At 42.1% G+C, this 24,090-nt stretch overlaps 1 long non-coding RNA gene across 1 annotated transcript in view; it reads right to left on the bottom strand.

Annotated features, from left to right (window-relative positions):
- Positions 1-20,986, bottom strand: part of LOC144798892 (uncharacterized) — an 877,268-nt gene extending 856,282 nt beyond the window's left edge. Inside the window, exons 1-2 of the long non-coding RNA XR_013603690.1 lie at positions 20,955-20,986; positions 4,637-4,778 (exon numbers count right to left, since the gene is read on the bottom strand). This is a non-coding gene — a long non-coding RNA (uncharacterized LOC144798892). The remainder of the gene's footprint in view (positions 1-4,636; positions 4,779-20,954) is intronic.
- Positions 20,987-24,090: the final 3,104 nt, after the last annotated feature.

A 24,090-nucleotide genomic window follows, 5' to 3' on the forward strand; every position in this document is an offset into this window, starting at 1 on the left:
GTGGACAAAATGATTTACAACAAGGGGTGGTGATGGACAGAGTCTCTGAATTAAGCAGAGTACTCTCACCCAGTCAAGAGATCAGGGCTAGATCCAACACCGTTTTTTAGCTCATTGCACCATCCCAGTTTCAGAACCTGGCTGTATGCAAATTAGTCTGTCCCTGGCCCAGTGCATCATGGGAACAGGGCAGACCAGACTACAAAAGCCAATTCTTACACTGGGAAGGAAACAAGCTTCCGGGGACCGGTTTCTGCCATTTCAGGCGTCTTCGGCCCGGCTTGCTTGAATCCTGATGGTGCAATGAGCAAGGGACTCACATCTGAGTATACCCTTCCACGCTATGGGTGGACAAAATGATTTACAACAAGGGGTGGTGATGGACAGAGTCTCTGAATTAAGCAGAGTACTCTCACCCAGTCAAGAGATCAGGGCTAGATCCAACACCGTTTTTTAGCTCATTGCACCATCCCAGTTTCAGAACCTGGCTGTATGCAAATTAGTCTGTCCCTGGCCCAGTGCATCATGGGAACAGGGCAGACCAGACTACAAAAGCCAATTCTTACACTGGGAAGGAAACAAGCTTCCGGGGACCGGTTTCTGCCATTTCAGGCGTCTTCGGCCCGGCTTGCTTGAATCCTGATGGTGCAATGAGCAAGGGACTCACATCTGAGTATACCCTTCCACACTTGGGGTGGACAAAATGATTTACAACAAGGGGTGGTGATGGACAGAGTCTCTGAATTAAGCAGAGTACTCTCACCCAGTCAAGAGATCAGGGCTAGATCCAACACCGTTTTTTAGCTCATTGCACCATCCCAGTTTCAGAACCTGGCTGTATGCAAATTAGTCTGTCCCTGGCCCAGTGCATCATGGGAACAGGGCAGACCAGACTACAAAAGCCAATTCTTACACTGGGAAGGAAACAAGCTTCCGGGGACCGGTTTCTGCCATTTCAGGCGAGAATTAGGGCAATGCAAGGGTCAGGTTAAAGTTTAAAAGCAAGGTAATTTTTAGGTTAAAGTTAGGATTTTGGTTTGGGTGAAAGGTTAGAGAGATAGTGAAGATTATGTTTATCTGTTTAGGTTTTTTTGTATTTTGAGATACAATTCAGAGAAATATAACAAACATTTACTGCAAAAGAGAAACAATGTTGAAAGCCAGCACCATTTCATATTGACAATGCTTTCACCCAAATAGATTTTAAACATATTGCCAGTTTGTCGTAATGTGCAGCAAATCCTTACTTTCTCATTGAGACACTAACATGTGGTACACTTGTTGGACACAGTGAACAAGTGAGACCAGAGCACATGAGATACCACACATGGGGAAGGATGGTGCATTGTAAAACAGTGGTTTTACTTACATGGCTAAAAGCTCCCAGGTTCTAAAAGAGAGCACCTGAAATATATCAATTCTTTCATGATGTGTCAAGCGAGTTCAAAGAACCCCATGGGCGTTGAAGCTTGGATGTTCTCCTTCAATAAATAGTGGCAACAAAATAACGTTGTAAGCAAGGTTTCCATACTATTTTGCAAACCATTTATATGTTTTTTCAAGTTAAAAAATATCTGGGATGTAGCTTGACACAGACTATCATGTAAGAACGAATATAGCATCTTTCTTCACACCTACTTTCAATTCCCATCATTTAACCGACCTTCTCCCTTCGGGATAGACTCACTGTCATGTGGTGTAAAAAGAATCTAATTAAAAAGCACAGGGAAACACATTTCCCTTTATTTCAGTTTTAGGTCTGCCTTGATAGCACATCAGTCTTCGAGTCCTAGTGTGAACAATTCGTAAGTGAACTAGACCCAGAGGATTGTTGCCATCTCAACTCCTGCTATTTATTTATTGTTTGGTGTAACCTTCCACCTCCTCCACACTGTCATGCATTAGTGACTTTTACATCTGCAAAGTAAACTGATGCAAATATTAAATTATTGATGACCTGCATACATTGTATACGGACCGCAATTCCATTTCTTTTTTACTACAGCAAGCTTTGTATTTATTTTTGTAATGACCTGTGCGTGTGTTTTACTTGCCTATCTCATGTTTTCTTTCCCCTAAGCGTTTTTCTTATTGAGGGCCCATTGTTCCTGCATGAATGTTACCTAATTCTCCATTATTTTCCTCCTCTGTTTCTTCAAAAAAACAAATCCAAAGCAAATATATATATATATGTCTTTTGTGACCTCAAGACGCAAATCAACACCGGCACACATTCTGTTTCTGTGTATTGGAACTTTAAAGTCAGATATATTGGTTTCATAAAGCTTGTTCCATTTAAGAGTTCAGGCAATATGAGGTAATGGACATCACATTGTAGATCTGCCCTCTCAGATTGTAGAGAGCCTAAATGGTCACCAAGCAGAGGTTAAACCCCACTACAGGCTCAGAACAACGAGAGGTGTACTGATAATGCCACAAAAAATGTATTATGAGCTACTATTTTGCTACAAATACCGTTCTGTAATATCTAAAATAAAGACACAATTCATTTTTATTAAATTAAGTCACATTCGTCAACCTATTTAAATTCCTGAAATTACATATATATATATATTGGCTTCAAGAGTCAGATTGTCATGTTTGGTTTAAAAAATGCTTTTCCTCGACCTTTCAATTTCTAAAAGTAGCCCCTTGTTCCTCTCAAGTACAGGATTTCACTCTCGTTACATAGCCTCAATTCCCCATTAAAAAGTGGCATTTTCCCAACAGGCCTTCCTTTTTGTTACAACCTTTCATTGTCTATTAGTATGGAAGATAGTACCCAAATCCACTTCAGCAATCACATGTTCTACTGCCCAACATCGACACTTTCTCCCTCACATGTCCATGCATCACCTTTACATCGAGATGACCGCACATGCCACAGCAGACTTCCCTGTATACAGAAGGGCTACGAGTATGCGAGGTATAACTGGGTTAGGGAATTCTAATTTTACTACTCTTTCTGCCACGATGCAAGCAGAAGTGTTAATTCTGGTGAGAACTGCATTGGCAGGTTTGCAAACCATCCTGAAAAACCAAAGTTGAACAGACTGAATTGATCCACAGAGGAATGATAAGAAATTAGATCTCTGGCTGCTAATGATATTGTCATTATCAAGCGGGGGGATACAGAGAACTTAGGAGCAGCAGGATAATAGCGCCCAATGCCCACCCATAGATGGCGGTGCAACCAGATCAGTACTTGTACAGATAAAAGAGAACACAGGTTTTTCTTTAAAGGAATGCTAGATTGATGATAAGGAATATGAGTTTTTAATGTTCCACATCTGGGAGTTCATCCCCTTAATACAATTCACAAAACTTTGGTAAACCTACATGAGCAACTAAGTTTCGGAATTGCCAGTTTTGTCTGAAATTCCTATCTAAATATGAGGGGTTTCAAACAAAACATTTGTATCCCACACACAATCGTTTGTTTAGGACTTTATACACATGATACAGATTTAAATAGTGTATAAAATGTGATAAACCAAAACATCTTCTGGTTACATGTCATGGCGAGTTTGCACAAATATTGCCCAAGACTGGGCATTAAAGGTTCGTAAACACTTTTTGAACAGACTGCTGGTCATACAGTCATCAGATTCATTGTTATCCTTGCAGAGTTACCTCCTACCTCTGCACCAAACTGCAATGGCCATCATCTGTCACAGGTTAGTAATGCCACACCACTCATGACAATGGCCCCATCCGTCCCAGAGGATTACACAACTCACCCACCGCAGTGGCACCTGAAATCCTCCACCTATCCAGTATGTTCAGGTGTGATAACAAACCCTTTGTTCCCCTTTCAATAAAAACGCCCTGAACTGGCTGCCTCTGTTGTAGGTGATACAAAAGGGGGTGGTGATGGACGGAGCATCTGAACCAATCAAACTCTCACACCCAGTCAAAAGATCTGGGTTTGATCCATCACCATTGTTTAGCCCACTCTGCCACCCCAGTTCAGACATGTTTATATGCAAATCAGTCTGACCCTGTGCCTCATGGGAACAGTCCAGCCTGAACTGCCAAGCCATGCCTTCCCTGGACCGGAAACACAGAGGACCAGTTTCTGGCATTCCAGCCGTCTTCAGCCCGGCTTGCTTGAATCCAGTGGCAAAGTGAGCAAGGGACTCACATCTGAGCATACCCTGCCACACTTATGGTGGCCAAAGCGGTACAAAAGGGGGTGGTGATGGACGGAGCATCTGAACCAATCAAACATTCACACCCAGTCAAAAGATTTGGGTTTGATCCATCACCGTTCTTTAACCCACTCTGCCACCCCAGTTCAGACATGGCTATATGCAAATCAGTCTGATCCTGTGCTCATGGGAACAGTCCGTCCATCACCGCACCCTTTTGTACCGCTCTGATGTAGGTGAAGCAGCAACAGTTGGTTGGTTTGGCTTCCAAGTCTACCACGCACTGCATCGCCGATTCAGCAGTGTGTCTGGAAATTGTGTTCACAAAAGGAGCAGGAATTCCGAGCTCTTATGCGAGCACTACATTTCAGCAGACATTTTGACCTGCAACTCTCTTTAAAAAAACAGCAAGCTCCTGATTGCCATGGTGGTCTAGTGAGAATGGAAGCTGTTTGAGTTTTGCTCCTGCGCTAAGGAGAACTTACCTGACAATCACAATAATGCGTCTTCTTCTGTTTGGTGTTTTCATCCATGTAAGATGTTCTGATGGATTTTCTTCGTCAGGACACAATCACGTGCCTTCAGTATCCTGACTCATTTTTTTTTCTTCAGTCTTGTATGGCGTACCTGAAAAAAAGAGAGAAAAGAATAATAAGGTTAAAGGAAGCATGTATACCAACAACCAAGTGTGTGAATTAACAGGAACAATGAACAGCCTCATGACACTAAAACACGAGCCTGAACTCATTTGGGAGAAAAGAGATCTGAGCCACATGGAGCTATAGCCTAGGAAAACAGATGCTCAAAGAGCAATTGATACAAATGTGGGCACATAACCTTCTCTGGAGAGCAAGGCGTAGTGATGAACAGGACTTCAACAGAAGCAACATTGTTTGATGGTCTGGCATTTCTCATTTCAATTTTAAACTGTGGGGCATATTTACAAGGAGTTAGCGCCGCCGCAGCATCATTTTTTTTTGACGAAGCGATGGGGCAATCCGTCCTCCACACTGCTCCATATTTACAAACTGCCGCATTTTGCCCAATGCGTCAGTTTGTAGAGGCCTGTGTCACATTATACCTACTTCAGGTGTAATGTATGGGGCCTAGGTGTTCCCACGTTAACTGCCACGTAGAACTGATGCAGTGAAATTTACAACAATTCACTGCCTCACTCTATGACTTGACTACATCAAAATCCCTACACCGTCTAAAACCGGGCTTGGGGACTGATGCAGGTCTTTTAACATGGGACTCGCGTTGCTGGAGTTGCGTCACACTTACAACCAACTCCAGCAATGCGCCACTTTAGCGCAAAAAGTTGCATCAGACTTTCGGACGCATCTGTGAATCCTTGCGCCATGGAGCACTGTATTTTAAATACAGAGCATCCATGTCATCGTTGGGGCACTTTCAGCAAGCAAAAGAAATCTGATGCAACAGTGCTGATACATCATTTCTTGTATATATGCCCATGCATGTCTTGTCTAAGAACAGGTAATGTAAAACAAAAAGCAAGGGCCACAGAAAGATTCTATCTGAAGCATTTGTAAATGGGTACTTAAGTCATTATGAATTGAAAGACTGAATGTAATTAGGTTGTTTACTAAACCTCTTGCTATTTGTGTATTCTTCAAAGCTTACCACTGTATGCCGAATGAAGAAGCACAATAGGTAAACTGCTCTATAGATATTCATTCTTTGGGGAATAGCAGCACTGACTTCCTACTACAATTACTTTATGAAATTAATACTTAATCCGCCCATTTAGAGTAAACCTTGAACTATGTCCAGCTGAAGGTTGCACTTTAGGCTTTATGACCTTTGAATAGAACGGGGATGTCAAATCTATATTTGAAGGAGTACATTTAGATGTCATATGCTTGACTTTTGCAGACTGCCTATCTGATAGCCCATGATCCAAACTCAGTAAGGGAACAACAAATGGTTTATGGAATCACAGATTGTTTCTGGTTCCAACCAAGTGGACTATCTTAAAAGTAGGTCTCACTTATGCCAGGATATGGCTATTCATTCAACTTTGTAGTCCACAGTCTAAAAAAAAAAAGACAACCACCCCTCATCCCACCACACCCCCAATGATGTACCAATCAAATTATTATCATGAAAGGTTGCTGATCTAAGGAAAACACATCAAGATTACAAATGGGTACATTTAATCAGGACTACAGTTAGATCATGGTGTACATGAAACCTGGTTATCCATTCCTTGTCACCTCAATAGCTATCAGATCTTTCTTGCACCACCGGCTAGCATATAGTAACAATCATTTTCTTAGAAGGAAGAGAGCAGAGTAGCTTCAGTATTGGACTACAGGAGATGGAGCAGCAGAATGTGTGTGAACCAAATGAAAATAACCTGGTGAGCGTGTCTGAGGTGGTCACTAATCATTCTAAGTTATTATAGGTGGCAGAAGCTCTGGATCACTTTCATTAATCAAAAGTACCTCTCAGTACTGAAAAAGCTGAAGATCTGCTGAACTAGATCATTCAACTCAGAAAAGGGAGGACAGCAGAGTGACATGCTTGCTCCTTTTTTAGGCCTTGCCTACTCAAAAAGACCTTTTCCTGTTGCTTTGGATTTTCAGCCAAGCACGTGCACGCTCCATTGCCTTCAATGGCAACGCGTGCATGTCAGGAGATTCACTTGTGGGAGCGAGCGCCACCATATGGTAGCAATTATCGCTCCCGCAATTGAATCGCGCAGGCCACCCCCCTGTCCCCCTCCCTCCTGCTGCCGCCGCGCGAGCTGATTAAAAAAATTAAAGTGAACGTTCTGACTCCCAAGTATGGCAAATTGAGACACGCAAATAAAGGAAACTCCGGCATCTGTGAGCACGAGCTGCAGACACAAACCTTCATTTTACCCAGATTTCTGCAAGCGCTAAGGTCTTTTTCTCAATAAAACCAAAATCCGCCTCCCAGAAGTTTCACACCTTCGGCGGCGATCCCCCAAGCACTGAACGATACTTATGATTCTGGACAGGCCGGTGAAAGCGCCTTTGGAGTGGCTCCGACAGACCAAGGGCTTCTCTCCTTCCCCGGCTGAGGGCAGGGCAGAGAGAGAGAGGGTTTACCTTTAACAGGAGCAGTCAGGCCAGTTCAGCTGGTTCTGGAACCTCTCGCTAAGAGCCCCTTGTGCCCCCGGCCATCCCAGGACTCGCAATCACCCAGGGAGCCTCGGGCAACCCAGGGCCGCCCATCCCTTCAGGTTCTTTCACCTCCCTTCTGTTAAATGTTTATAAACATTGGCGTTCTTCCGTTTTTGCGCAAGAGCACACAGTTGCCGGCATGTTTTGGTACAGCTGAGAATGACCGATAATCTGCGGCAAAGGGCGTAAGAGTGAGGCAAAATAAACTTCTCCGTGAATTGGGCATTCCGTGAAAGGCCTAATTGAGGCAGTGAACAGGAAGTTTAAAATGAATACATTGTGGCAGGAGCCCCGGATTTATTTACCTTAGGGGCATATATGCTGTTCGGTTTTAGGACGTTCATAAAGTACAACAAGCATTTGCAATGCAATATGTCTAGCATTAGGAATGTTTGAGCTATTGGTATTGTAAATTAAATTTTATTTATTTATGTGTTGGTTTTGAAAATAGCGAAAATAATAGCTTTGTTATTTACAATGCCAATAGTTATAACTTTCACAAATGTAACACCTATAGCATTTGTAATGCAATATGTGTTGTATTTACGTGACTTAGATGTATTGATATTACAAATAACAATGGCTTTTAATTTTTTTAAATAATTAATACTTAAATAAAAGTTATTGGAATTTATACTGACAATAGCTTTAACTTTTGCAAATAACTTTTGTGAACATTATGTTCTGTGTATTTTATTGTGATGAAAATCCAGGAAAAGAAGTGAAATATTAACATCTTTTTGTGACATTTATAATAAAGCTTGAAACATTGAGAGAAAATATTTGAACCACTTGTTGTTGAATGGTTGCACAGATTGATGCTGTGGTGGCGCTGAGTGATGTTGTGGTGGTGACGAGTGATGCTGTGGCGTTCAGTGATGCTGTGGTAGCGCATATTGATATTGTGGTGCCCCTGAGTGATGCTGTCATGGTGCTGAGTGATTCTGTGGTGATGCGATAGATAGAGTGAGTGCAATAGATAGAGTGAGGGCGATAGATAGATAGAGTGAGGGCGATAGATAGATAGAGGGAGGGCGATAGATAGAGGGAGGGCGATAGATAGAGGGAGGGCGATAGATAGAGGGAGGGCGATAGATAGAGGGAGGGCGATAGATAGATAGAGGGCAATAGATAGATAGATAGAAGGAGGGCGATAGATATATAGAGGGAGAGGGATAGATAGATAGAGTGAGGGAGAGCGATAGATAGATAGAGTGAGGGTGATCGATAGATAGATAGAGTGAGGGCGATAGATAGATAGAGTGAGGGCAATAGATAGACAGATAGATAGAGTGAGGGCAATAGATAGATAGAGTGAGGGCGATAGATAGAGTGAGGGCGATAGATAGACAGATAGATAGAGTGAGGGCAATAGATAGAGTGAGGGCGATAGATAGAGTGAGGGCGATAGACAGATAGAGTGAGGGTGATAGATAGAGGGCGATAGAGTGAGGGCGATAGATAGATGGAGTGAGGGCGATAGATTGATAGAGAGATAGAGTGAGGGAGATAGATAGAGAGATAGAGTGAGGGCGATAGATAGAGTGAGGGCGATAGATTGAGAGATAGAGCGAGGGCGATAGATAGATAGAGAGATAGAGTGAGGGCAATAGATAGATAGAGAGATAGAGTGAGGGCAATAGATAGATAGAGAGATTGAGTGAGGGCGATAGATAGATAGAGTGTGTAGTCTGGTTTCTCTGAGTTCTGTGCTGCCTCGCGGTCCCGCACTGCTGCGCCCTTGGTGTGCTGTAAACACTAATTGTGGAGTAGCGCCAAGAAGTGCAGAGTGTGTCCAGGGGTGCAGACAGGCACAGGAGCTGGCACAGGAGTGGCGCTTAATTAAAGTTCATTAACAAACGAAGATGAAGGTGGTGCAGAGGGGTAACAATTAGAAGAGGCCTGTGGGCAGGAAGTGTGATAAGGGAGGGGGTAATGGTCACGTTTTGAATGCGCCCCTTGAAAGCCATCTATTCACAAAACGTGTTAGCGCGCATAAAACTTTCTTTCTCTCAATCCGGACAGACTGCAGTCAGCAGCAAGTGCTTAGCTCACGGAGCGATTTTACTGTCAATGAATGTGTCCTTGTGTAACATAACTGGTGCTGATGTAAAGCGCTCCAATACCTTAATATCAAGTTCGCGCTATATAAATCCGTAAAAAACATGACTGACCACTGGGTATTACCCACAGATTACATTCTCAGCAGCGTAGTTTATTTAGCTCACTGAACTATTTTACTGGCAATGACCCACCACTGTTTGTTACCCGCAGTACACAGATTTCATTGTCAGCATGGTGGAGTCAACCTTTCGGTAGCATACTTCAACCCAATTTAAAAGAATGGATACACACTTATTCAAAAGAACCAGTAGTACTGTGCTGAGGATCACACTGGTGACAGACTGCAGTCAGCAGTAAGCGTGGTTACTGGAAAGCCATTTTAAGTGAGAGAGAAGGAAGGCGAGAGATAATGGCCGATGCACAGCCTTCAATGCGTGAGGTGGCTTTCTCTGCAGTGCTCAGAGGAAGACACGGTGCCGCGTTACAACAATTTTACAGCTTTATCGTGTGTACACTGTTCATGATCAGAAATTAGTAAGAAAAGGAGCGCTTTTTTCTGGGAAAAATCTGCTGTGTTTAGATAGCGAATGGACTTTAAACGTAGACATGGCACTGCGATTTAAATATACGATTTAGAGTTGTTGGGCAAAACAGACCTATTGGCTTTGACATTGCAAGTTTAGAAGTGCTTGAAACTTCAAAAGTGGTCCACTCTAGCGCTCTTCAGCTAATTTTTGGAAAGGCAGAGATAACAAGACATGCGCAGCCGTGAAAGTCGGCTGTGAAAGTGAAAGTGCAGCCGTGAGACGCGCTCTGTGGTGAGTGAAGGTGAGTTGTGCCAAAGGGAAGGCAGGAGAGGCAGATGGCCGCATGTGCACGCACACGTGAAGCATGGGAGACATGTCCGGGTGGAGAAAAAAAAAGAAAGAGCAGTGACTGTAAAACATTAAAGATGAAAATAAGTGAGTTATTGGAGTGACAAGTGCTTAGTTGATTTTTCATTAGAAAGTATACTCACTTATCTCTTGGAATGTTTAACTGGCGTGGAGGTGGGGCGGTTAATGAGGCAGTAAAAAAGAAAAGTGCGTTATCGCTGCGCCGATATTATGAGCAGGCTTGGCTTCATCAAAGTATGGCGTTTCTTGTGTAGAGCAGAGAAGAGGGATAAGAGAAAGGAGACATGAGAGTGAGAAAGACGAGGAAAGGGAGTTAAAGTAAACAAGCTCTTAAAATCAACAGAAATACGGCATTCAGGGTTTCCGGTGACCACCTGGAAAAAAAGCCTAATTTGAGCATCTTTCTGCATAAGAGAGTTATTTATCTGCAGGTCGAAGTCAAGAGGCTTATGAAACCGCCTGAAAACTACCTGGATGAATAGATGATATAATGGCTGCACCGCTATTATGAGCAGGCTCGGCTTCATCAAAGTATGGCGTTTCTTGTGTAGAGCAGAGAGGAGGGATAAGAGAAAGGAGACATGAGAGCGAGAAAGACGAAGAAAGGGAATTAAAGTAACAAGCTCTTAAAATCAACAGACAAGTTTAGAAAGATGCTCCTTTCCTAGCAATCTTAAATGTGAGCGGTGATTGTTCATTCTTAGGTAGGTTGTTAAATGCACATTAAATGCACATTCATACAGTGTTGGACGCCATCTAGAGGCAGTATCGAGCAATTTAGAAGAACTTCTAATGGAGGTATTCAGAGACGTGACGTGGCATGATATTTTATTTCTTGCTGTATTTGGAGAACAAGTTCGACAAAACCACAAGAAAAATGACGTACTGACATTACCCTAAAACTGACGACATGTAGAAGCGGTAATAAAACGTACTTGGAATGGCCAGTAGTTATATTTGTCAAATGGAAATGGCAGTCTCTCCTTTTGAATTACAGGAAATGAAACCTGCAAAGGAAATAATAGACAAAAGGAAAAATACAATGATAAGAGAAGATAGAATGAATCGATCTCTGAGTGGATGGGGAGACATAAAACAAGCAGTGGCGGCCGCAAAAAAAATTGGCGCGAAATGAAGAGAAGTCAGATGGGGTGAGGGGCGGGGGCGGGGGAGAAGGAGAGTGAGCAGCCTTTGATGAGCGAGTGGGAGGGAACACCATATGGGGCACTCTGTTACATCAATGTCTGCAAGCAAGCTCTTGGCATTGCTGTGGGGAGGGGGGGAGCGGGGAAGAGAATCGAGAGACACGGCCTGGCGGCCGTGAAAGTATGGCCGGCCGGCCGTGAATAATTAGGGGAGGAGAAATGACTGAGGCAGAGCGCACAGCTTCAGATGCCTGTGGGAGGGAGGCTGGTGGCTTTGACGTGCACACGCCTTTTTCACGGGCACTGCATGCAATCGCCGACGATGGTTAAGCTCTCGTTAAGCCCCTATATTCTCGCAAGCGCATTGACAGGCGAGACCTAAAAATTTATTAAAAATTAAGTGAGTTTGCGTTTTACTGAAGGAGTGCACAGCGCTTCCCTCTGGAAAGAAAACAAAATTAAATAAGACATGGGCAGTTTATCTCTTTATGTGTATGTAAAGACTCTTTGCAGGCAGGCCACCAGCTTACTATCACGAGCTTGTGACGTGCACAGATGCCATCGTGCACAGCTACCATTTGGCTTCTTTTCCAGGAGCCCAGCCGCGCTTTTACTCCACCCCCCTGTGTGAGTGCATGTGTAACGAATGCTCGTGGTATCGATCTCCAGGGTCAAACTGTGCTCAATTAATGAAATATTGTCCCTGCGGGTTATATTCCAAGCCGCCGGTTTTACATCCTGTGATTGATGTTGCGTGTCTTGACCTCTTTTCAATTAATCGAGGACCTTTGTCTTCACTAGAAGAAGCGTTTATTGGAACAACATAACACTACACTTTACACTAGGAGGTTTCATTGTCCGCGTGTCTTCAGCTGCATTCCACCAGGGTAAGGAGAGGAGGGCCGGGCTGAGATCGGGCCGAGAGTGTCCGCCGCCCGCACCCGCTTCAGATTTTGTGGAGACAGGGTCGGGGTAACCATTAACAGCTGTTTCCAGATAAAGCCCTCAACCAGCAAAGCTATTGCGTGTACTCAACAATGGCACTTTTCTTCTGAGAGTCTAGAGGATTCGGACTTGTGAGCCTGTCTGGCAATAATCCAAAATAAAGTGGGAGGGGCTGAATTCAGGAATATTGTTGATTGTGGATAAAGTCGTGAAAATTCCTTTTAATGGAAATGAGAGTGGTGTCAAACGAAAACGACCTCTCCGCTCCAGATGGAAGTTTGTATTCATTGTAAAATTGGACTTAAGTAGTTCATTGTCCAACTGACTTCTTTTTCGTGTCCCTTCTTAGCTCTTCATTTTTTGGGGAGTATTTTAATCTTACTTTAAAATATGTGGAAGGCCTAAAATTATTGTTTCAAGAAATGAAAGAGAAAAGAAAACAAAAAATTTCCCAGCTTAATAGGGCCAAGGCAAATAATTACAATGTATATAATGTGCCACACTCTTTCTGTAAACACCGATAACAACGTCTGGGAACAGCTCTTCATGTGCAATTTTGAAATCTAGGGACTGATGTACAAAACGCTTTTGTAACAGCCTACCCGGCTACCTGCAAAATCACAGGGTTTCCAAATGCAAAATGGATTTTCCTAATGTACAAAAAAATCCCTCTTACATGTCGGAAAAATCTTTCTGAATCGTAAAACGGCTTTATTGATCATTTCAAAATTGCATGTAGGAGGGAGTACGGAAGGGGCATCACCCACCTATTTCAGATTCTGAAAAGAATAGATCAATGACTTATGACTACAATTGCATTAAAAAAAGATTGACGACTTATCAACCCCAAAGGTGGGGTGGTAACAGATTCACAAAGGGAACCCCCCCTTTCCCCTTTGTGAATTGTCAGCGGTCTTGCGGTATCAGGTGTTGGCCCAGGTTACCTCTGCCTGCTCCTCCTGATGTTTTCCCAAACTGATTTACCTATGTTTTAAACTGTACACGCACAACGTAAAAAAAATTCCCTTGAGAATGTAAATACAGGTACAGAGGTCTGCCATCCCCTGCTGGCCTCTATCCCGGCATTTGCAAGCAATTATTTAGGCACGTCGTTTTGCAACCTCATGGGTGGGAACGGACGGTTTGCAATTCGTCTATTAGTACATACACTTCATCTCACATTGCATTCCTATTCACAAATCAGTAAGTGTACAGCCTCTTGGTTTGCTAATGAGAAAGGTTACCTCAAGCCTACCAAAAATGAATGTGTCCTTGTGTAATGTAGCTGGTGCTCAAGTAAGGCACCACAATACCTTCGGGTCAAGTTCGCGCTATATAAAACCCCCAAAAAGAAAAAAAAAAAGCCCCAAACATGTTAAAATGATGCAGCCCTGGAAACTTAGTTTAAAAATTGTCCTTATTCTGTATAGGTTGAGCAGAGAAAAACAGTGATGCCATTGCACGAAAAGGCCCAAAACAGGTAGTGGTGTATGCATGCTTTATAGAAACTTTTTTTTCTCATGACTAAAAGTGTTTTTTGTACTCAATAGATTGTGAAGTGTCCTTCATTAGAAACATGTATTGTTCCACAGAGAGATGAGGCCAGGCCTTTCACTGCTCCTACAGCGTTTCAGTTTTAATCATGGCGACAGATGCTTGTCACATGGACAACTGCATGGCATGCTGATCTCAATGAAATTCTTTGAAGAATGAAGCCTGCAGGGAAGATGTACAGGAACAGGATGTAACGGAGACACACAACCTTACTTCAAACTAGATGATTAGCATGATTCAGCAGACAGAGAGAGTGAACTAATGGCATACCACTGTGCGCGGAGGAAGGGGCAGAGTTCTTACTCAACCCAGCATGGGCCTCAGTTGCCTCCGGCTGAGACACCTTCATGAATTGTGCTTTAAAACATCTCTGGCATGCCATCACAGACGCCGGCAACATTATGTAAACATGGACACACACAGTCGCTAAGAGGGAAACTTTCATTCTCTCAGTACAGTCATTCACAAATAGCATATGCAGAGATTTCATTGTCTCACTGTCCAAAACACAATTCATCCCGAAAATTTTCTTTGCATCTCACTCCCTCTTTCCTCTGACTTTTATTAGTAACATTAATGCCAGACACCATGTCATCAAGAGGTTGACAGGGCATAATAATAATAAAAACCTGGTATTTGTAAAGTACAAACTAATCACCCATAAGGGTCACAAGGCGCTGGGGGCTGCCGGGTAGATTAAGTGAGCTATTGCCCAGAGTCACAAGATGCTGGGCTGATCTGCCTCAGATGCTGAGAATCTGATCTTGAGCCTGGACTCCGTAGTCAGCGGCCCTGGCCGCTGCACCACACCTCCTCTCCCCTTAGTGGGCTCCAACTGTGGTGGTTGAGCTTGCTTTCCACTGATTTCCTGAAGGAATTGTACTACAGCTCTGCAAATTAGAAAACTGGAAAAAGTACACCCCTTCTGCATTTCACTCACAGAGTAGTGACGGAGAGCAGTCAAAGGCGTCTCAGGGGGGGGGGGGGTAGTGTGGGACTAGTGAGTCAGAACTCGAACAATCACACAGCATGTACCATAATGTAATTTCCATCCCAATGCTTGTTTTTTTTTTGTTGGCAAAATATAAGTATTTTAATCACAGCACAACTTAATATGACCGCCCCCCCTTGCTACACTGCTGTATGATGTTCTGTACATACAGAAAATGTGAAATTAATAACCATAAAAGCTCAGGTGTAGGCTCACTGTGTTGCAGCAGAGCAGCTTCTAAGGTTTTTGTGACCTGAGGTCAATCCATAGCAAAAGCCTGTTCAGTTCTTGTGTGGAGACAGTGGTGTTCACAAAATGTTACAGCAAACTCTACTAGCCAAACGTTCACAGTCAATCAATCAATCAAACTTTATTTCTCTGATACAATACCCACATAAAAAGTATTCTACAGACATAATTTCATTGCTAATTATAACAAGCATTGGCATAGTCAATAGGTCTCGCTTTTGGGACCTTATAAGTATTTAGTTATGCAGCACAATATCCTTGGTGCAACAACAACTGTTGCATGGCTAAACACATAAGGTCCCAAAGGCAAGACCTATTGGCTATGACAATGCTTGTTATTACATATTAGTGACATGGAAAATTATCTTGCTGCGGTCTTTATGACCCTTCGGTGATTGCAAAGCTTCCCTCTATTGATTTTTGTGAACATGCAGTTTGGCTATGAAGGACAGTAACATATCTTAAGCAGTTTGTGATGTATTATATGTCACATAGGGAATAACCTGTGCTCAATATCAACATAGCTGAAGAGCTGATGTCTCTGTGCCAAAACAAATGTGATTATAAAAAGTATAAAAGTAACCGGTATATTCCTGAAAAGGATATATTCCTTCCCTTATTTGAGCACTTAGATGCTAACCTAAATTGAAGTCCATTGGTATCTTCCAAATGTAAGTAATCTAGCAAAATGTAATGGTGTTATTTAGAGTTTTGATACATGAAAGGGGAATATGCATATAGCATCTGCACTCAAGATTTATTAGTCAATAAGTGGGGACTGCCACATATATAGCTGCAATCTGGGGGTTTTCTGAAAAGTAATACCTCAAGATAAGAGAAAACAGTTTCTTGTGGCAGATTCCTGGCCTATCCCAGGCAGTCACCCCCTTTTCCATACACCAGGAACTTGATGTGGTATGCTTGAAGAATAGAAGAAAATGTGCCCTTTTTTGATGTTGATTTTAGTATGAACTAACTTTTTCCCTGATCTCACAAGATCAATTTCGATAGATATAACTGCCAAAAATATTCCCAATGTTAATGTATGGCTGGAGTAAATAAATGCCACACTGCAGAAAATATATTGCACATAGGTTTGTAGGCATTTCAATAAAATCTTGATTTCTTATGAAGGACAATTTGTTTGCTTGCTCTATGCTGTTCTTTTGAAGGACCAGGAGGTGACTGAGCTATGTAAACAATCTCACATACGCCTTAAAAACTGGTCTGGGACAGAGCAATATTTAGAACGAGTCCCTAATTCACATAAAAGTGATTTGCTTGCTCAGTTGAGGTTTAGTTTTTCAGCAAAAATGTTGCGTTTCCCTAAGGTAAGACGTGTGGAAAAATACATATTTTTTGACAATGTGTCACATCTTGTCTAAATCATGTAAGCACTTCATTTTCTCAAGTTTTATAATATCCTCAGGACAAAATACCTAAATCAGTGCTACCAACAATGGGTTATCCTAACGGAAGACCAGACGTTTTGCATTTTCTTTGGATGAATTCCCTTTTGACTACTTTTGTAGCATCCAAATATATATCAGCAGCCTTCGAGATCAGAACCACTGAGTGAACAATGTATAATCATGACTTCCGCTCAGCTTAGTCATTGAACTTTTTTACTTTTTTTTAACATTGCTTTACTATTTTGGAAGAATGGGATTGCATTATTCTAATTATATTTTAGTAGCTTTGTTATGAAGACTATTAACCAAAATAAACTATTTCAATCTACTACCTGTGTTTCCATCAATGTAGCCTCAGGGACAACTTGATGTTTAAATAGTTCTTGTTAATCCAAAGGAATTTTATAGAAAGAAAAAAAGAGTACTTCTTTTACAACTCAATGACTCTTTGTGTGGGTACCCAAGAACTTGGTATGCTACTCGAGGAAGAGAATGTTGTCCATACACTTTGAATCCTTACTTTAGTTAAAACACCGGAACACACCTACCTATTTATATTACAGTAAAATACCTTCATCGGTGCAAGTAGTATACATAAATATTGTCAAAAATGTACATCCATTTATAAAGTGGAAGACCATTACCCTGGTAGCAAATATCAAACATGTATAACACATCATGTGTGAAACTTTGGCAAGACTGCTGGTGCTCACCTGCCAGGGAAATCATTTTGGCTACATTCACAACCAAGACCTCTTTTTTTCTTTATTTCTTCCTAAATGATTCATATCAAGATTACATGCCAATTATAGGTATAAGAGTATTTCCATAATGCTCTAGAGGGAAGCCCATAAAAACAGTGCTATAAGAGATTGTCGTGTGGTCCCAAAGAATAAGTGTTGTTGAAAATATAGCTCCAAAAGGATATTAACGTTGAAATTGGTAACAGCAGTACATGTGATGTTCATTAGCAAAAAATAAAATAAAAAGTGGCCTCACTATGGAAGCATTATCATTCAGAAGCAGATAAAAGGAGCTCGCTTAATATTGGCCGTGGAAATTAGTCAGGCAATACATATTTTTGCATGATCATCCCAAATGTGTTGGACTGATGCTGCTGGTTTTACTCTGGATGTGCACTAAGTCTGTCTAATGGGTCTCAGTGCCAGTGCTCTGTCCCTTAAAATGTGTATGTCTAATTGGTTTATCCACAATTGGTGTAAGTTAACTTACTAAGTCCCTAGTATATGGTAAAAGGGATACCCTGAATCTGTAAGTTAAGTGCAAGCACACTCGTAAGTACATGGGCGATGTTTTGCCATAAAAAGTGTGACAGACAAAACCACTCCAAAATGATTATACAATTACCTGCTGTGCTCTATCACACTCATGAGCTCAGTGTACATAGAATACTCTACATACAGCCCATACTAAAACAATAATGCAACTAAATATGAGTTGACATAAACACGACGCAGTGTAGGTAAAAAGACATTTACAAACTTAGGGCCTTGGTAGATGGGTTACTCAGTCACAACGGTGACACAAATTCTGTCCCCCAAAATATAAATCCCATTATATCGTACGGGATTATATTTCGGCGGATAGGATATCCGTCATGGATGTGATTGAGAAACCTGTCCACCAAGATCTAAATCAGCCCCTTATACACACATAATCAAGAAGCAGTATTGAAGAAGGGCTTGCTATTGTATTACCTAGCACTGTCTCAATCCACATATGTTAAATAGGGAGCTTAATAGCACTGGTTATATTCCATTACACATTTGCTCTTTCTGCAGGGTCATTGGAAATGTTTTGGCCTTTTTTTGCTGGCTGTAGAATTTTGTTCACTTTACCCCTGATAATCAGTGGTAAAGTGTTTGTGCTCCTCCTTTTCAACATGATGAAATTGGTATGCCCCTAATTGGCATCTTAATTTACCTCTACGTCCCTAGGATATGGCCTGTAAGTTAAATGTTGCAAGTAGGATGCAACTCTTGTGCCACCCACTGCAGTGAAAATGCAAACATGAATACAGGCCTGTAATGTGCAGCACAGTGGTGGAAGTTGTAACTTTAAATTCAACCTGTCAAAATAACCACTTTTGACAGGCCTAAAACCCGTCTTTTAGATACTTAAAAGTCACCGCTAAGTAAACCGTACTGCCCAGTTAGGTAGGGTGCATGGTATTTAAATGTAGGAAATTTAAAGGTTAATGTTAAATGTTCCCATACAGTGACTAGTACCCCCACGCTATTTTCACTGCAGCAAAGTTAGGCGCTACATAGGAAAGCACCAGGATACAATATTAAGTTTAATAAATGTTACCACACTACAAAATTAACTTTTAGACTTTTTGAAATATTTATTAAAAGCAAAATTCACTAGCGAAGTCAAATTTGTAATAAATAATTTGGAAAGATGAAAGTTGAAAATCCACATTTGCCCTGCATGACGTTCCTGGAAGCTACATCTGGATTTTGCTCTCTCCCTTCTGCAAGCCAGTAATTAGCATTTCAGTGGGTGCGAATGAAGTGTGATCTTGCTCCCAGGGTGGAGAGGTGGTATTTTGCCCTTGACAGGATGGCCTCTGGACTGGGCCCAAGGACTTGATTAACGTCAAAGAGGCCTACCCTATCACAAGCAGATGTAGGTAACAGCAAGGTCTGCATCCTTTTCTTGTCCTCACAGCCAGAGCAGTCTCCATCACACGAGGGCTCTTGTTGACATCATAGTGTCAGATCCTGCTGGAGCGTCAAGATCTGTGTGACAGATCTTCTGGGTGTTTTCCTATGACATTTGAGGCACACCTCAAAGAAGGAAAACAGAATGACAAAACAATGTGTGTGTATCTACAGTTTGGTCGCAGAAAGATTGATCTACCATACATCTAATTCTGAGGTTGTTGTGGGTACAGGGGCTGCCTAAAACTGGAATCTGGTGTTAGATGTCAGAAGACGCTGGGATTACCATAATGCACTCCCCACAAACGCCCCATCCCTCGGAGCCCAAGTGTAGTGTGACCAACAACTTCGCCATCTTGTAAATGTCCAAAGTAGGTAGGATTACCCCTGGAACCTTTACCCTCCCATTAGTTAAAGCATCCCTAGGGGTCATTCCCACGCACTAGCTCATGTCAGGCATAAATGTGGCATTTACAGGCACCAAATCCAGAACACTCCTGGACCTATGGAAGTTCATAAGTGAGCTAAATCTGTTGTCTGAGACCAAGGAAGAGCCTAGAAGACTGACCTCCCCTCTTATACCCGATCAAAGAGTGAGGCTTCAAGAGTCATAACACTGACTTCCTGTTAAGGCAACAGAGACACAATAATCAGCAAAGGGTCTTTTCCAGCAACCACCCAGCTAACCAGTGGCAAATTGACTTGGACTGACCCTCTGTCAGATGCTCTGTAAATCCATCGGTGCCTCCCCAGAGGTTCTGGGGGCTTTAGAAATGTACTCCTGTGGTGGATTAGGACACAAAGGACTGAAGTCAGAAGGTAAAATCTTTGACGAGGACGGATCTGGTTAGTGTATCTGACCCACACACCAGTCAGCCTCAAATTACACCCAGGTCCTGTTCTACTATGACTATTGACTATCATTGCCAGTTTGTGCTTCTTGCCGCTATGTCTGCTTAAAACTTTAGGATTTCATATGTCCGGTTTCCCTTACTGAATATTTTGTCCTTTAGATGTCAATATTTAATTACATTTTACTCTAGTTTTCTAATTCGGTTTGGGATGTTTAATGTTTTGCATTACAACTTTGTTACTGTTTTAGTACTGCATAAATACTTTGCACATTGCCTCTAAGAGAAGCCTGTCTGCTCTGTACTATTGCTACCAAGGGGTTGTGGTCAGGTTTATTTAGTGACTGTAGTGATTCACCCTGACAAGGGTAGTGATTATTACTTGAGGTGAGTACATACCTCCCTCAAGAAACTCAATTTTCTTTTTACTGATTCCAGTGAGCAAAATAACTGTGTTGACTTTATAACTTCTAGGTCAACGTATTATATATAAGGAGCTGAGAAAATCGTGTATCTGTGTGTGGGGGGGAGGGGCTGTATCTCAGTCTTAAGTACATACGGTGTAGTCATTAAGTCACATATTTAAACAGCTGGACCTAGGTTATCATATCTTCTATGCATGTTCCTCAGTAAGGTGTAAATTAAAGAGTAACACGTTCGCACAATTATTGCTTCAAATGTAATAATAAGTATATTATAATTTAACACATATGTGTACATTTATAAATATTGTGAAAAACATTCTTTCTAAGATATTGTAATTTAGTCGCAGGCAGACAAACTAACTAGTGTGACCCCCGGAGTCTGTCCCCCTGGGTGATCGAGCACTGAGCTACCTTGCGTGGTCCCCGCTGTTCCAGAGTCTCGGGAAAGCCCGCGTGACGACAGCAGCTCAGCTGTAGGCTGCGCTTTCCGATAAACCAGGGCAGCCTTCCCTCGCGCTCCTGCGCTCCTGCGCTCCGAGCTGCTGCTTCTTGGTTCTCAAGCTCCAAAATGTTAATCACCGGCCTGAGGGTTTGCAGCTGCCTTTTAAAGCTGCTCTGCACCTACTCCAGTAATTTGCATTACATCAGACGTTTACCTGTACCAGGTGAGCTTTTTTTTCTCCACTTTCTCTGCCTGTTAATGACCATGCTTCCTCACAGAGGCCGTGTTTTTTTGTTACTAATGACAACATATGTTCTGCTGTCTCCAACGAGATTACAAACACAAGCTTTCACTTGGGAAGACGCGACGAACAATGTGGGCATTCATAACACCAATGTTAAGTGTTTTCTGGTAGATTTTTATGGAAACTTTGATATGGCTATTACGGGCACGCTTTTATCTATGTACGAGTCAAATAAGAAGAAATAATTAAAAAAGATTTCTTGCTTATCAATATAACCATAATCATTTCGTTGGCAGGTGTAATAGCTCGGAATTCTTTCTCAAGTTTCACACTGGGGTGTTACGTTTCTGGTATTTGAAACCAGGGTACGGTTGACACTTTCCAACGGTTGTTAATTTCAGAAAATAAACAGATGGGCACATTGTATTCTACTTCACAGAAGAAAACACTTTATGTATTATACATTGATGGGAACTATGACGCGACATTTTTAGGAACCTTGATGAGGTCACAGGATTATTACCAAAATGACAAAAATAAATTGTTGCCCTGGCTGGAATTAGTTCTTATGATTTGAAGTTTGAAATGCAAAAGTATTGCTTCAATGGATTAACTGGAACGGACTCTTATTTAAGGACATTTGTGACTTTGTAATGTGGTGTGCAAGCATGTAGAGTACCATGCATTTCTTTTTTTTTTAAAGCGGTTTCGCATTATTTGCTGTTTGGTGATTTGCCTCACGTAGGCTCACTCTTGCTCTCATCCACCCATCAGCACGTACTTTATTATTTAATTTCAAGCTTACGATGGCCACTTTCCTCCATTTAATAGGCGACACTGTGATCGGCTGTGGGTAGTGTACATAAAATGATTGCGTTCAGGCGTGCTAGTCTAAACAATTTAATAGAAAAATTTGAAGAATCCAACAATCGGATTGCATGAAGCTGTAATAAGAGAGCCCTGGATAGGATCCAGTGTCCATGATGACATGTAGCAAAGAGCTGATCATCTTCGCTACTTTACAATAATTCCACATTTGTAAAGTGCAAATTTATCACCCCTAAGGGTATCCAGGTGTTTGTGGGCCATCGGGGAGATTAAGGGCCCAATGTAGGTAGGCAAATACCGGTCGGAAACGGCCGAAAATACCAATTTTCGGCCGTTTCCGACCGGTATTTGGATATTGAGATGTAGGGGCATGTTAAATTACAGAATCGGTAATTTTACAGAATCTGTAATTTTTCAGATTCGGTAAAATACCGAATCGGTAAAATTACAGATTCTGTAATTTAACATGTAGGTAGCACTGTAATCAGTGCTACAAGGGTTTAAGAATTCGTTATTTACCACCAACTAGAAATTGGTGGAAAATAATGAAAACCCTTCAAAAAGCTTTTTTTTTGCTTTAAAAACTGTGCCATGTTGCAGACATACATGTCTGCAACATGGCACAATTTTTTTTTGCTTTAAAAACTGTGCCATGTTGCAGACATACATGCCCTAAGGGCATGTATGTCTGCAACATGGCACAATTTTTAAAGCAAAAAAATGCTTTTTGAAGGGTTTTCATTATTTACCACCAATTTCTAGTTGGTGGTAAATAACGAATTCTTAAACCCTTGTAGCACTGATTACAGGGCATGTATGTCAGCAACATGCGCACCCATGCACAATTGAGGGGTGCAACAGGGTGTCAAAATGACACCCTGTCCCCCTTGCAAATTCGGTAATTTTACTGAATCGGTATTTACCGATTCGGTAATTGGCATTGATTCCTATGGGCCTCAAGGCCCTTAGGAATCAATGGCAATTACCGAATCGGTAAATACCGATTCGGTAATTACAGAATCATTCCGATTCGGTAATTTCAAAAGTGAAATTACCTACATCCCATTTACCTACTCTTAAATACCAAATCGGTATGATTCGGTATTTAAGAGTAGGTAAATCGTGATTACTACATCTGGCCCTAAGTGAGCTATTGCCCAGAGTCACATTATGTTGAGCGGAGCTGCCTCTAGCGAACAAAAAGTGAGCACCACGCCCCGGAGTCAGCTGCTATGGCCGCTGCGCCACACCTCTCCTTCTCAAGACATTTTATCTCGCTCAGCCACCTTGTTACAAACATGGCCATTGTGCCTTTCGTGACCCTCCAATCAGAACTTCCTTTCCTCAGCAATTTCTATATCCTCAAACCTGCTTCGCTTTCATAGCCTTTCTGCCCTACCTTAGCCTCCTGCACGGAGCTTTTACTCACCCCTCATGTCCCTCTCCTTCACCCTGTCTCTTCACAAATATCTACATCTAGGCATTCAGCTCATCCTCTTTCCATCTGCAGTCCCTTTCAGCTTTTTGCTCCATCTCCGTTTGAGTGTTTCTTCTCATTTTCTATTACCCAAGATCTTGCCTTCCCTCATACACCTGTTCCTTTGGGTCTATCTCTGCTGACTCTTTAACCTCTCTCTGACCTTGATTACCCTTGTCACTCTTCCCTCAACTGTTATCCCGCTCTCATTTGCTGAGCATATCCAATATCCCTCTCCTCACTCACCACCCTTTCCTTGCCCCTGGCGGGTTCTGAACTGATTGAACCACATATTTTGCGGCCATTAACCCTACCACCTCTACCAACCTCCCTGTTAATGCTTCCTGGAACACCGCTAATACTCGATGACCAACCCCCCCTTGAATCTCCCATTACCGCCTCTGACCCCTCTAACACACATCTACATATTCCCCCCCTCCAGATCTCCACACTCAACTTCCTCCCCTTTACGCAACACCCAGACTTGTTGGCACGCTTGGACGATATTTCCCTCCAGCTGCACCTTCTCTCCCTCAAACTTCATGATTTGAAAGCC

This window comes from Lissotriton helveticus, chromosome 12 (assembly GCF_964261635.1).
Source record: "Lissotriton helveticus chromosome 12, aLisHel1.1, whole genome shotgun sequence".
Classification (NCBI taxonomy): domain Eukaryota; kingdom Metazoa; phylum Chordata; class Amphibia; order Caudata; family Salamandridae; genus Lissotriton; species Lissotriton helveticus.